The 11114-nt window shown below is 47.0% G+C and overlaps 1 long non-coding RNA gene across 1 annotated transcript; it reads left to right on the top strand.

Annotated features, from left to right (window-relative positions):
• Positions 1-7415: 7415 nt before the first annotated feature.
• LOC131515102 (uncharacterized) lies at positions 7416-9581 on the top strand. Its single transcript, XR_009263439.1, has 2 exons — positions 7416-7812; positions 7922-9581. It is a non-coding gene; the product is annotated as an uncharacterized LOC131515102 (long non-coding RNA).
• The last annotated feature ends 1533 nt before the right edge of the window (positions 9582-11114 follow it).

The following is an 11114-nucleotide window of genomic DNA, read 5'->3' as shown; positions in this document are numbered from 1 at the left end:
GGGACAGAGAGAGACAGAGCATGAACGGGGGAGGGGCAGAGAGAGAGGGAGACACAGAATCGGAAACAGGCTCCAGGCTCCGAGCCATCAGCCCAGAGCCTGACGCGGGGCTCGAACTCACGGACCGCGAGATCGTGACCTGGCTGAAGTCGGACGCTTAACCGACTGCGCCACCCAGGCGCCCCAAGATATGTTCAAGTTTAACTTGAACTCTCATTCAGGCCAGGCAGGTGACATTGTTCATCCACTGCGCACGGCCCCAGGACCCACCTCCACACCTCCATCTCCCTGGTTTCCTTATAGGAAATGTGAACTTATTTGGAGACAGGGTCTCTGTGCATATAATCAACTTAAGGTGAGGTCATACTGAGATGTTAGGATGGACCCTAATCCAATGACTGGTGTCCTTATAAGAAGAGAGAAGTTTGGGTGCAAACACACTGATACACGGAGAAGGAGGCTGTTGGTAACACCAGTGTTCTGGAGCTGCCATAGCAAAGTTGCACACACTGGGTGGCTTTCAAACAACAGAAATTTATTCTCACACATTTCCAGAGGTCAGAAGTCCAAAATCAAGGTGTCGTTAGGGCTGTGCTCTCTCAGAGGGCTCTAGGGAAGGATCCCTCTTCGCCTTATCCCAGCTTCTGGCTTCTGCTGGCAATCCTTGGTGTTCTTGGTCTGAAATTGCATCCCTCCCTTCTGCCTCTGCCTCCAGTGTCACATGACTTCTCCCTGTGTGTCTATATGTTTGTGTCTAAATTTCCCTCTTCATATAAGGACACCAGTCATTGGACCCACTTGGGACCTACTCAAGTAGGACCTCATCTTAACTTGATTATGTCTATAAGGACCCTATGTCCAAATAAGGTCATAGGCACTGGGGTTAAAATTTAAGTGTATCTTTTGGGGGGGACACAATTCTGCCCATTTTAGTCCTGCTATCTTCTCTGCACCAGGAATCCTTGTCTCTTCCCTCTCCTTTCCTTCACTTTCCACATCCTAGGCTGTTTACTGTATTTTTGAAAAGATTTTTTTTTTTTAGTTTATTTTTTGAGAGAGAGGCAGAGAGAGGGAGAGAGGGAGAGGGAGAATCGTAAGCAGTCTTTGCACCATCAGTGCAGAGCCCGACGTGGGGTTCAAACCCATGAACTGTGAGATCATGACTTGAGCCGAAATCAAGAATTGGACGCGTAAACACGTAAATAGGTGCCCCTATTGTATTAAAAAAATTTTTTTTAAGTTTTATTTATTTATGTGTGTGTGTGAGAGAGAGAGAGAGAGACAGAGGAGGGGGGAGAGAGAGAGGAGGTGGAGAGAGAGAGAGAGAGAGAGAGGAGGGGGGAGAGAGAGAGGAGGTGGAGAGAGAGAGAGAGAGAGAGAGAGAGAGAGAGAGAGAGAGAGATTGACAGCATGAGCATGGGAGAGGCAGAGAGCGGGAGAGAGCATTCCAAGCAGGTTCCACACTGTCAGTGCAGAGCCCAATGCAAGGCTTGAACTCATGAGCCATGAGATCATGACCCGAGCAGAAATCAAGAGTCGAACACTTAACTGACTGAGCCACCCAGGTGCCCTCACTGCTGTATTTCTTGAACACCTCTCATTTTTTGCCTGTCCTCTATCCTGTCGTCTTGATTCTGGCCCTAACAGAGCTGGATGACCACAGTGACCTCCTCTCTCTTCCTCTCTGTCCTGTTGGTTTCTCTTTCTTCCAGCCAGCTGCCTCAGTGAGCCTGGTGAGATGTGAATTTAGTCATGGCATCTCTGCCTAGAATCCCAAATGGCTCCCAGTAGTCTTTGGGACTGAGACCCAGCTCCTTAGCAGAGCACCCCAGGAGCCCGATTTCTTATGTGGAGTAACCTCCAGGCCTGTCCTCATTTGCAGTAAACTGTGACCTCAGAAGCACCAGAGCCCTCCCCTCCATGGCCCCCCACATCCTCAGGCTACTATGACTTCACAGGCATGGTTCCCTCTGCCGACAATCCTCCCGCCCTGCTCTGCTCGCTCCTTCCCCTCCTCTTGGACTCTTCTCCTACCCTCCCACCCCTGGGCTGAGTCAGTTGTCTTTCATTTGTGCCTCTAGAGACCACAATTGTAGTAGAAGAATTTGCCAAAGGAAATGAGGCCCTAGCAATGAGGTCAGCAAGGTGGGCACTGGCCAGATACGGCTGGGGCTATCTCCCAAATGGCCTTGCGAGGTGGAGTTAACTCGGTGCAGAGAGAATGCACTCATCTTTCAGGGACAGACTTATTAACCAGGGTCATGCACTGACCATTTGCAGCCAGAAAGCTACTTTATTGATTTAAGTAGGAACTGTAGTGCTGGACACCGGGGTCCTCCAGCCAACCCACTCTCCCTGTCCTGCCACCCGAAAGGTAAGCTGTCAGAAGATCCCATGAGCCCAGAGTCAGACAAGAATTTGTTTCAAGAGTTCCACGTTGAATGGCACCAGGCTCAACAGCCCTGGATGTCCTGCATCATACAGATGCACCTGCTGCTTGGCCATGACAGGTGAGTTTCGGGCAGGATGGGTCCTTATGGAAGGTGCCTGATTGGGTACTGCACCTTTGATCAGATCACAGCCTGTGTGGATGTAGGAAGTGTGTGTCTAGTATAAACTTTATCAGAGATGGGGGGAAGGCGGGAGTGGAATGGAGGAGGGTTGATACCAGAGCTTTCCAAAGTGGCAGACTGAGAATAGGTTACAGATATGATGTCTCCTGGGGACAGAAGAGCCCCTGGCTGGTCACCTCTAGCTGCACCTTGTCTATGCCAGAGGTGGGATGAACTGTATCCCCTAAAAAGACAAGTTCAAGTCCTAACCTCCATACCTGTGACTGTGACCTTATTGGGAAATAACGGTCTTTGTGGAGTAGGATGGGCTGCTATCCTTGTAAGAGGGAAACCTGGGCACAGAGAGAGGAGTACATTGTGTGAAGACACACAGAAAGACCCGCACATACAGGGAGAAGGCGAGAAGGCCGTGTTGAGAAGAAAGCTGACAAAAGCAGATTAAAAAAACAAAACAAAACAAAACAAAACGAACAGGCAGATGTCCGAGGCCGGATACGCCCCTTGCATGCTTTTGGCTTCTATAATCTTGCTTACTTGCTTCTTGATCAGCCGACTGCCCATGTAGCACAATTGGTAAGTGCCCCTCTCCCCCATTTCTTCCCTTGAGCCCCTGCAATCCTGCCCACCCGTGCAGCCGATTGAAAGTTTCCAAGTACCCGGAAGCTGACCAGGCATAAAAGTAGGCCAGCGCCAGGGCTCGGGGCTCAGCTTTTGGAGATGACTCTGCTGGCCAGCACTGGTGCAGAATAAAATCTTTTCTGATTCTCTGAGTGCCTGTCACTTGTCTCTTCCTGTGTGCCAGGTATTTGCTCTAACGGTGTATCAGGGGAGGCAGAGACGGGAACGATGCATCCACAAGCTGAGGGACGCTAAGGACCGCCGGCAACACCTGAGACTAGGGGACGGGCCTGGAACAGAATCCCTTTAGGAGCCTCCAGAAGAAACCAATCCTGGGGTTTCTGATGGCAGACTTGCGGCTCCAAGGACTGTGAGAGAATTACATTCCTGTTGTTTGTGGGGTTTGCTCGCTGCAGCTCTAGGACACTAGTACAGATGCCCTAGAGGTACTTTACCTGCGGAGACAGGGAAACTCCTTTCTTAACACCCCCCCACCCCCGACATTCTCCTCCTTTGCTTATGTCCCTTGAACCCTTCCGGTGACATCAACACACCAGCTCATGCTCCTCTCCCTCATCCTCCCCACCTCCGTTCCTTTCCTTCCTTCTTTTCTGAGGGGAAGACCCCAATCCCTTCACCTCTCTGTCATCTGCAGGGCGCTTTGGTCCAGTAACACTGGCCCCAGCCCTTGGAGTCACTTGAGTAACTTATCAAGGAAACTGATGAAGATTCACACAGGTAACTGTGCATTTAACTGTTCTTTAGCAGTCATTTAAAAAAATACAGCTTTAAAAAATGCAAATTATCGACTAATTACAACATGCAAATTACAAACAGAAAGTAGGGATTACCTCCATTTGCATGTGGGGACACAGAGGTAATTTAAGTAACTTGTCCAAGCTGGATCCAGGCTTTGAGACTGAAACTTCCTGACTTCAAAGCCCTTCCTTTAGACTACATTACTAACCTGACTTTGAAAGACGTAGCCTTGTAAATATTTGGAAGGGCTTGCCAAATTCTCCCTATTCTTCCTATAATTTTAGTATTTTATAGAAATTTGCTGTTGTAAGTGGATATATGATACCTAAAGAAATTCAGGATGGTGATCTGTATCTTAGTTATTCTTAATAGTTTATTTTCTCACTTAGTAGTAAAAGTAATAATTATTATTTGGTCTGGAGCCTACAAGCCTACATAACGATTCTGGTAAATTTATAGAGTTCCTTGAATAATCAGTTTATTGTGTTATACCTTGAGCTTTGGTAAAGGACTATCTCTTTTTTCTTCCCTGAAGTTCAAGCATAGAAATATTCACATATTTTCTTTTAAACCCTTACGATAATAATTTTTTCAAATGCAAATTTCATGTTGCCTGAGAGTCAGGCATCTTATGACATTCTTAGCTTAAATAAAAGAATAAATCACTCATTTTTTCAAAGTCTTTTCTGCCAAAAAGAATATCCATTTAGCTTCAGCTTGAACAAATGAAGTTTTTTAGCTTGAATTACTAAACTAAATGAACCTGGGGATGAGGAAAATCCCTCTTTTACTCAAGCAGCAAACTTGAGGCTGATGTTATTAAAATGCCCTCAGTTTCCTGTCCCAAAGCCAGTAAAAACAGTCTTCTGTCTTCTGCTCTCAGGCACTTTAGTCACAGACCATCATTGATATGCTCACAGACACAAACTGCACTGAACTGGGTCCAGAGAGCCTTCTTTACACGCATGTCCCGCCTGACAGGATAAATCAACAATCTCAAGGCCTTGGATGGAGTCCAAGTGCCATTAGCCAAGCGAAACATGTAGAAGACAATTAGCCCTGGGCAAGACCAGCTATGTAATTTGCAGGCCTGGTGCAAAATGAAAATGCAGGGCTCCTTGTTGGAAAATGATCAGCGACAGCAAAGCAGTAAACCCAGTACTCGGCCCTTCTGAGGACGAGCTTGGGTGACTGTAGCAGCCACACACCCAGGGAGCAGGCCCTGCCCCTGGGGGCTGTCCTTGAAGCTTTCACACCTCTCCCTTTGCAACCTGCCATCTGGGCCCTGTCTCTCTCACTGCACTATTAAATCAGTCACCAAGGCTGATTCTGACCCCTGGAGCCCTTGAAAACACACCTGTTTTCCCCTCTCCTTCTGCAGATGCCTCTGACCCAGTCACTCTCTGCCACGCCCACGCTGCTCTCTGCAGCCAGGCTTGGTCACTGTAGAGGTCCTGTCGTGCCCCTGTGGATGAGCCTTGGGAGGCTTCCCATTGCTCTTGGTGGAAAGCCAAAATCAAGAACACAGACCTGCATACCTTACCCTTTCTGTCCTATTTCCTCTGGCATCTTTGGCTCATGCCTCACTCTCATTGGCCCTGGGTATTTCAGGCATCCTGGCCTTCACTATGACCTTGTCCCGTGTAGCCCCTCCGTCAGGATGCTCCAGCCCCCAGACCTTCTCACAGGCTGCCCCTCTGGCCTTCCTGTCTTCACCCAGCTCCTCCTAGTACGCTGGCTAGTCTTGGCTTGAGTATGATGCCCTCGGGAAGCTCCCTGCCTCCCAGTCTAGAACAGGTCCCCTGGCTACCCCTCCCAGGCATTCTCTTTGTTCAACTGATACAACTCATTACACTTGCCCGGGACATTTCCTGTCATGAAGTTGGGGTCCCAGGGTGCTGTTCCATCACATAAACGGCAGGGATTTGTTGATGGATGGGTTGATTGGTTCAAGGCTCTGACACAAATTCAGCATCCTAGAGAAAAAGAACTATTGTCACTTAGTAACAAGGGAGCTGTTTTTGCTGCTGCTGCTGCTGTATAAAAGGCTGTAGAACACAGAATGTTCCGGGCAGCCAGCGGCTCTGGGGGATGACGGTGTAGCCCATCTGAACGGGTACTGCTCACTGAAGATGGGTCCACTGGGTGCGTTGCTGTTCAGCTTGCTTTAAAAGATACCATTCTGGGGGCGCCTGGGTGGCGCAGTCGGTTGAGCGTCCGACTTCAGCCAGGTCACGATCTCGCGGTCCGTGAGTTCGAGCCCCGCATCAGGCTCTGGGCTGATGGCTCGGAGCCTGGAGCCTGTTTCCGATTCTGTGTCTCCCTCTCTCTCTGCCCCTCCCCCGTTCATGCTGTGTCTCTCTCTGTCCCAAAAATAAATAAAAAACGTTGAAAAAGAAATTAAAAAAAAAAATAAAAGATACCATTCTGGGATTATGTGTGATTTTTAAAATTCCTTCTCTATTTTCCTAGTTTGTGACAATATGCATATATTGCTTTGATAACCGTGATGAACCACCCTCTCTGCAGCAAATTTACTTTAAAAAAAAAAAAAAAGGACTAGGCAAGAGGAATTTCCTACAGGGGTTCATTTTCTTTGCAAATGTGTTTCCTCTGGCTGGAAAGAGGAAACATCTTCCCTCCTCTGCTCTCCACTGCAGAAGAAGGGGTATGAACAGGATGTTAAGTATAGTGTCAACGGTGACAATTAATAGTCTTACCAAAATTTATATAAAAGTAAGGGTACAAATGTAGCCTTAATGCCAAGCCATGAATGCTGCTGATCACCAGGGACAGGGTTTGCCTGCTCCTGTGGTCCTGAACTGTGGGAAAAGTGAGGGAAAGTGCCTTCTACTCCAAGAGCAGTGGTTTCTAGCCTCACTGGCTTATCTGTCCTAAAACACTTTTCTCCTTCTGTTGTATTTGTTTTCTGCTATTTAGGCAAGAAAGCAAAAGAAATCAAATTGAAGAAAAGTCTACGGGGTAGACTAGGCGGGGATCAGAATGTGTAATAAGGCTAAAAGGCTACGTGAATATGAAGCAGTTCATACCAGTGTGGGATGGGATGATCCACTGTCCTTGTTTGCCTGAGACTGAGGAGTCACCTGGGTCCCAGACTTAACACCGAGATGGTTCTGGACAAACCAGGGTGAGCGGATGCCTTGGGAGACAGCAGACATGGCTCCAAGCAGGGCCTCTCCTGGGCCTGTCCCCTGTGGGCCCCTGTGTGACGCCACACCCTTCGGCTTCTCACCCCCACATCTCCCCCTGAGGAGTTCACAGTATCACCATTTTCCAGGACGGTTTTGAGAATTGACTCTGGCCTGAAACTGGGAACCCAGACCATAATTTTATCTTTAGTTTGTCACTCAGCTTCTCATTTTCTAGAATGAAACCCCTTTGACTTTGGTTTTAAAATGAATTGTGATTAAAGCGAAAACAGGATCCTGGTATGAACTTTAGATTTTGATGCATTTGAGCTGTCAACATTGTCCTCTTTAAGTTGCGCCCAATGCAAATTTCAGTTCCTAAAAAACCCAAATAAGGTAATAAATGTTAAGGGAAGGAGGTCTGATTTGCCTCTTCCTAAACTGATGACCTGGTAGGAACATTGCTGATTGAGGAGAAACACGTCGGGGTTCCTGCTAACACGGAGACATGCTCACGGCTGTCGGAATGATTATTCTATTTCTGCTGCAGAGGGGGAAAGACAGGAGAGTTAGAAAGGCGGGTTCCAAGCGAGGGCTGTCATCAAGGCGTTTGGTGTGGAGTGCCTCTTCAGGCACGCTAGCCCCAGTGAGTCCAGTGTCCCTGGGAGTAGATGACATCAGCATCCTGGTTTACAGAGAGAATCTCAGAGTGGGTAAGTGGCCTGAGGACGGGCAGCCAGGTCTGGTGGTCTCCCTCTCCTACCTGGCTGCCTCTCCTTTTCTTCAAAGACGGGAGACATCTATTTCCTACGTGTCTTACAGCCTTCATGTTGGATCAACAAGCAGAGCTGAGATGTCATTGACAGAGAGATGTCCCCCCGCCTCCAGCTGAGTGACAGAGATGAAGCAGAAGCTGCTTTTGATGTTTCAAATTTTTTTTATTTTTGTAAATTTATATCCAAAGAGTTAGCATCTGGTGCAAGGACGATTTCAGGAGTAGATGCCTTAGTGCCCCTTATGCATTTAGCCCATCCCCCCTCCCACAACCCCTCCAGGAACGCTCTGTTTGTTCTCCATATTTATGAGTCTCTTCTGTTTTGTCCCTCTCCCTGGTTTTATATCATTTTTGCTTCACTTCCCTCTTGTTCATCTGTTTTGTCTCTTAAAGTCCTCAAATGAGGAAAATCATCTGATTGTTGTCTTTCTCTGACTAATTTCACTTAGCATAATACCCTCCAGGTCCATCCACGTAGTTGCAAATGGCAAGATTTCATTATTTTTGATTGCCGAGTAATACTCCATTGTATATATATCCCACATCTTTATCCATTCATCCTTCGATGGACATTTGGGCTCTTTCCATACTTTGGCTATTGTTGATCGTGCTGCTATAAACATGGGGTTGCCTGTGTCCCTTCAAAACAGTGCACTTGTATCCCTTGGATAAATGCCTAGTAGTGCAATTGCTGGGTCGTAGGGTAGTTCTATTTTTAGTTTTTTGAGGAAATTCCATCCTGTTTTCCAGAGTGGCTGCACCAGCTTGCATTCCCATGCTTTTGATTTTTAAAGAAAGAGTCTTGATACCCTTTATTTCGGGAATTGTTCTTAATAGATCACAAAGAATGTTCACATTCGCTGGGAAGAGAAGGAAGGGCAGTCGCGATAACAGCAACAGTAATAATAAGCGTGGCCGTTATGGGGTGCCCGGGTGTCTCAGTCGGTTGAACATCTGACTGTAGCTCAGGTCATGATCTGACAGTTCATGGGTTCGGCCCCACATCAGGCTCTGTGCTGATAGCTTGGAACCTGGAGCCTGCTTTGGAGTCTGTGTCTCCCCCGGGCCCCCACTCTCTGCCCCTCCCCTTCTCGCACTCTGTCTCTCAAAAATGAATAAATGTTAAAAAAATATTTTTAAAAAAGGCACGCCTATTATGCAGGACTTGTCACTCACAGTGAGGACCCTCAGGCTCTGGGAGGTGACAGAACTGGGATTTTGTCCCTGGACTAACCCCAAGGGTTGGTCAAGCTTTTTGTGCTTTATCACGTGATCATTTTTTTAGTTTGTTTATCTCATTTTACAGCTGAGGAAGCTGAGGAGCTTGCAGGCTAAAAGACTTGCCAAGTGTTCATGTTTCAAATGCACAGAGCCAGAACTCACACCCCACTGCCTGTAGCCTCTGCCCAAAGAACATAGAGCCAGTACCTGTGAGACGCGGCAAGGCGTTTCCTGTTACATCAGCCTGCAGCCCAAAGCGCCATGGAATGATGTGACTCAGACACAAGAATGTGTGCCAGTTAGAGATCTCTTGGTTGCGTGGGGCAGAAATTGCCAGGCTGAAACAAACAAGGGAAATAGAAGTTCTCAAAAAATAGGAATTTGAATAGAAATCTAGACAAGAGCCAAGGTACAGTTAAACCATGCTTGAATCAGTGAATGTGTATCTAACCAGCTATCTATTTCATTAAAATCTTCCAGAAAACATGTATGCACTATAAGCCTTGTCTTTGTTTCTGTGATCGGCTGGAATGAGCTTGCAGCTGGGCCTCGGGGAGGGACCAGACTTAAACGTGGGAAGAAATCTGGGCTTTCTCTCCGGTTTCTGCAAACCAGCTTCCCTGCTCCTCAGTGCACGGGGTAGAACGTGATCACTGGCCATAGTCACGGGTACACATTTTAAGTCCAGCTATTGGGAAAGCTTTCTTTGTTCCATTTCATTTTCCAGAAGAAGGGCCAGTGAGCGGCCAGATCTGGAGAGTGTGCGCCTCTGGTCCCCACTGCTGTGGACAGGAGGCGGGTGACATAGCACCAACAAGGCCAGCCCGGCCCCTGGGAACAAGGGGACGAGGGTCACCAGAGAACCAGGAATCACATAGTGAGTTGCACATATGACCCAGTGTATGTCCAGGTGTCAGAATTCTCCTGCAGGAGAATAACATCTAAACAAAAGCCCAGGTACAGTTAAACACTATTTGGATTAGTGAATGTATATTTAATCAGCTATTTATTTCATTAAAATCTTCCTCGGGGCGCCTGGGTGGTTCAGTCGGTTAAGCGTCCGACTTCGGCTCAGGTCATGATCTTGTGGTCCGTGAGTTCGAGCCCTGCATCGGGCTCTGTGCTGACAGCTCAGAGCCTGGAGCCTGTTTCCGATTCTGTGTCTCCCTCTTTCTCTGACTCTCCCCCATTCATGCTCTGTCTCTCTCTGTCTCAAAAATAAATAAACGTTAAAAAAAAATTTTAAAAAATAAAATCTTTCAGAAAACATGTATGTACTATAAACATTGCCCCTGTTTTTGTGATCAACTATTTTTAAAGTTTAAAAAAAAGTTTTGTAATGATAAGTAGTGGGGGAAACGTGCTAATATAACTCCCAACCTACCATGCTGATGGGCCCAGGACTTTTTATAAGTTCTTTGGTACAAAGCAGTCTGCTGTGATAGGTTTTCCTGGCTAATATCCTACTTGTTCCTGAAGCTCCCTGGTGAATAGATATTGGTCTTTTTGCAAGAGAGTCAGGATGGAAAATTAGCAGGTGTGAAATTTTTGGCTCTTGGTGATGGATGCTGCTCAATCTACCCCAGGTCCTTTCTTTCCAGAAATTTACTGAACTGTATTCAAATGATAAAACAAAACAAAACAAAACAAAACAAAACAAAACCAACACCTCCAGGTCCCTGCTGTTGTAGCTGCGTGGCTTATTTTATTTCTGAAATGTGGTGTGACTGGGAATATCAACGCATACACATTGGCCCTTAAGGATTTCAGATCTAATTCTTCAAAGGGAAGAGTGGGGTTGGAGTGGAGGGATAGCTGTCTCTGAACGTGACAGTCATCGTTGAACGAAACGATCCCCTCCTGCTCCTAAAAGGCTTATTAATGTTTGGCCTTCCTCCTGGTGCCTTTTCAGAGGATCCATGCCACACGTTTGCACTCAGCCTTTGTTACTATTTTAAGTTGGTTTGGATCATTTCCATGCAAACTCTCAAAGCACTGGAGATCTGTAATTATATTTTG

Source organism: Neofelis nebulosa, chromosome 6 (assembly GCF_028018385.1).
Source record: "Neofelis nebulosa isolate mNeoNeb1 chromosome 6, mNeoNeb1.pri, whole genome shotgun sequence".
In the NCBI taxonomy this organism is placed as follows: Eukaryota; Metazoa; Chordata; class Mammalia; order Carnivora; family Felidae; genus Neofelis; species Neofelis nebulosa.
The sequence above is the reverse complement of the archived record's forward strand: the minus strand, read 5'-3'. Positions and strand labels throughout refer to the sequence as shown.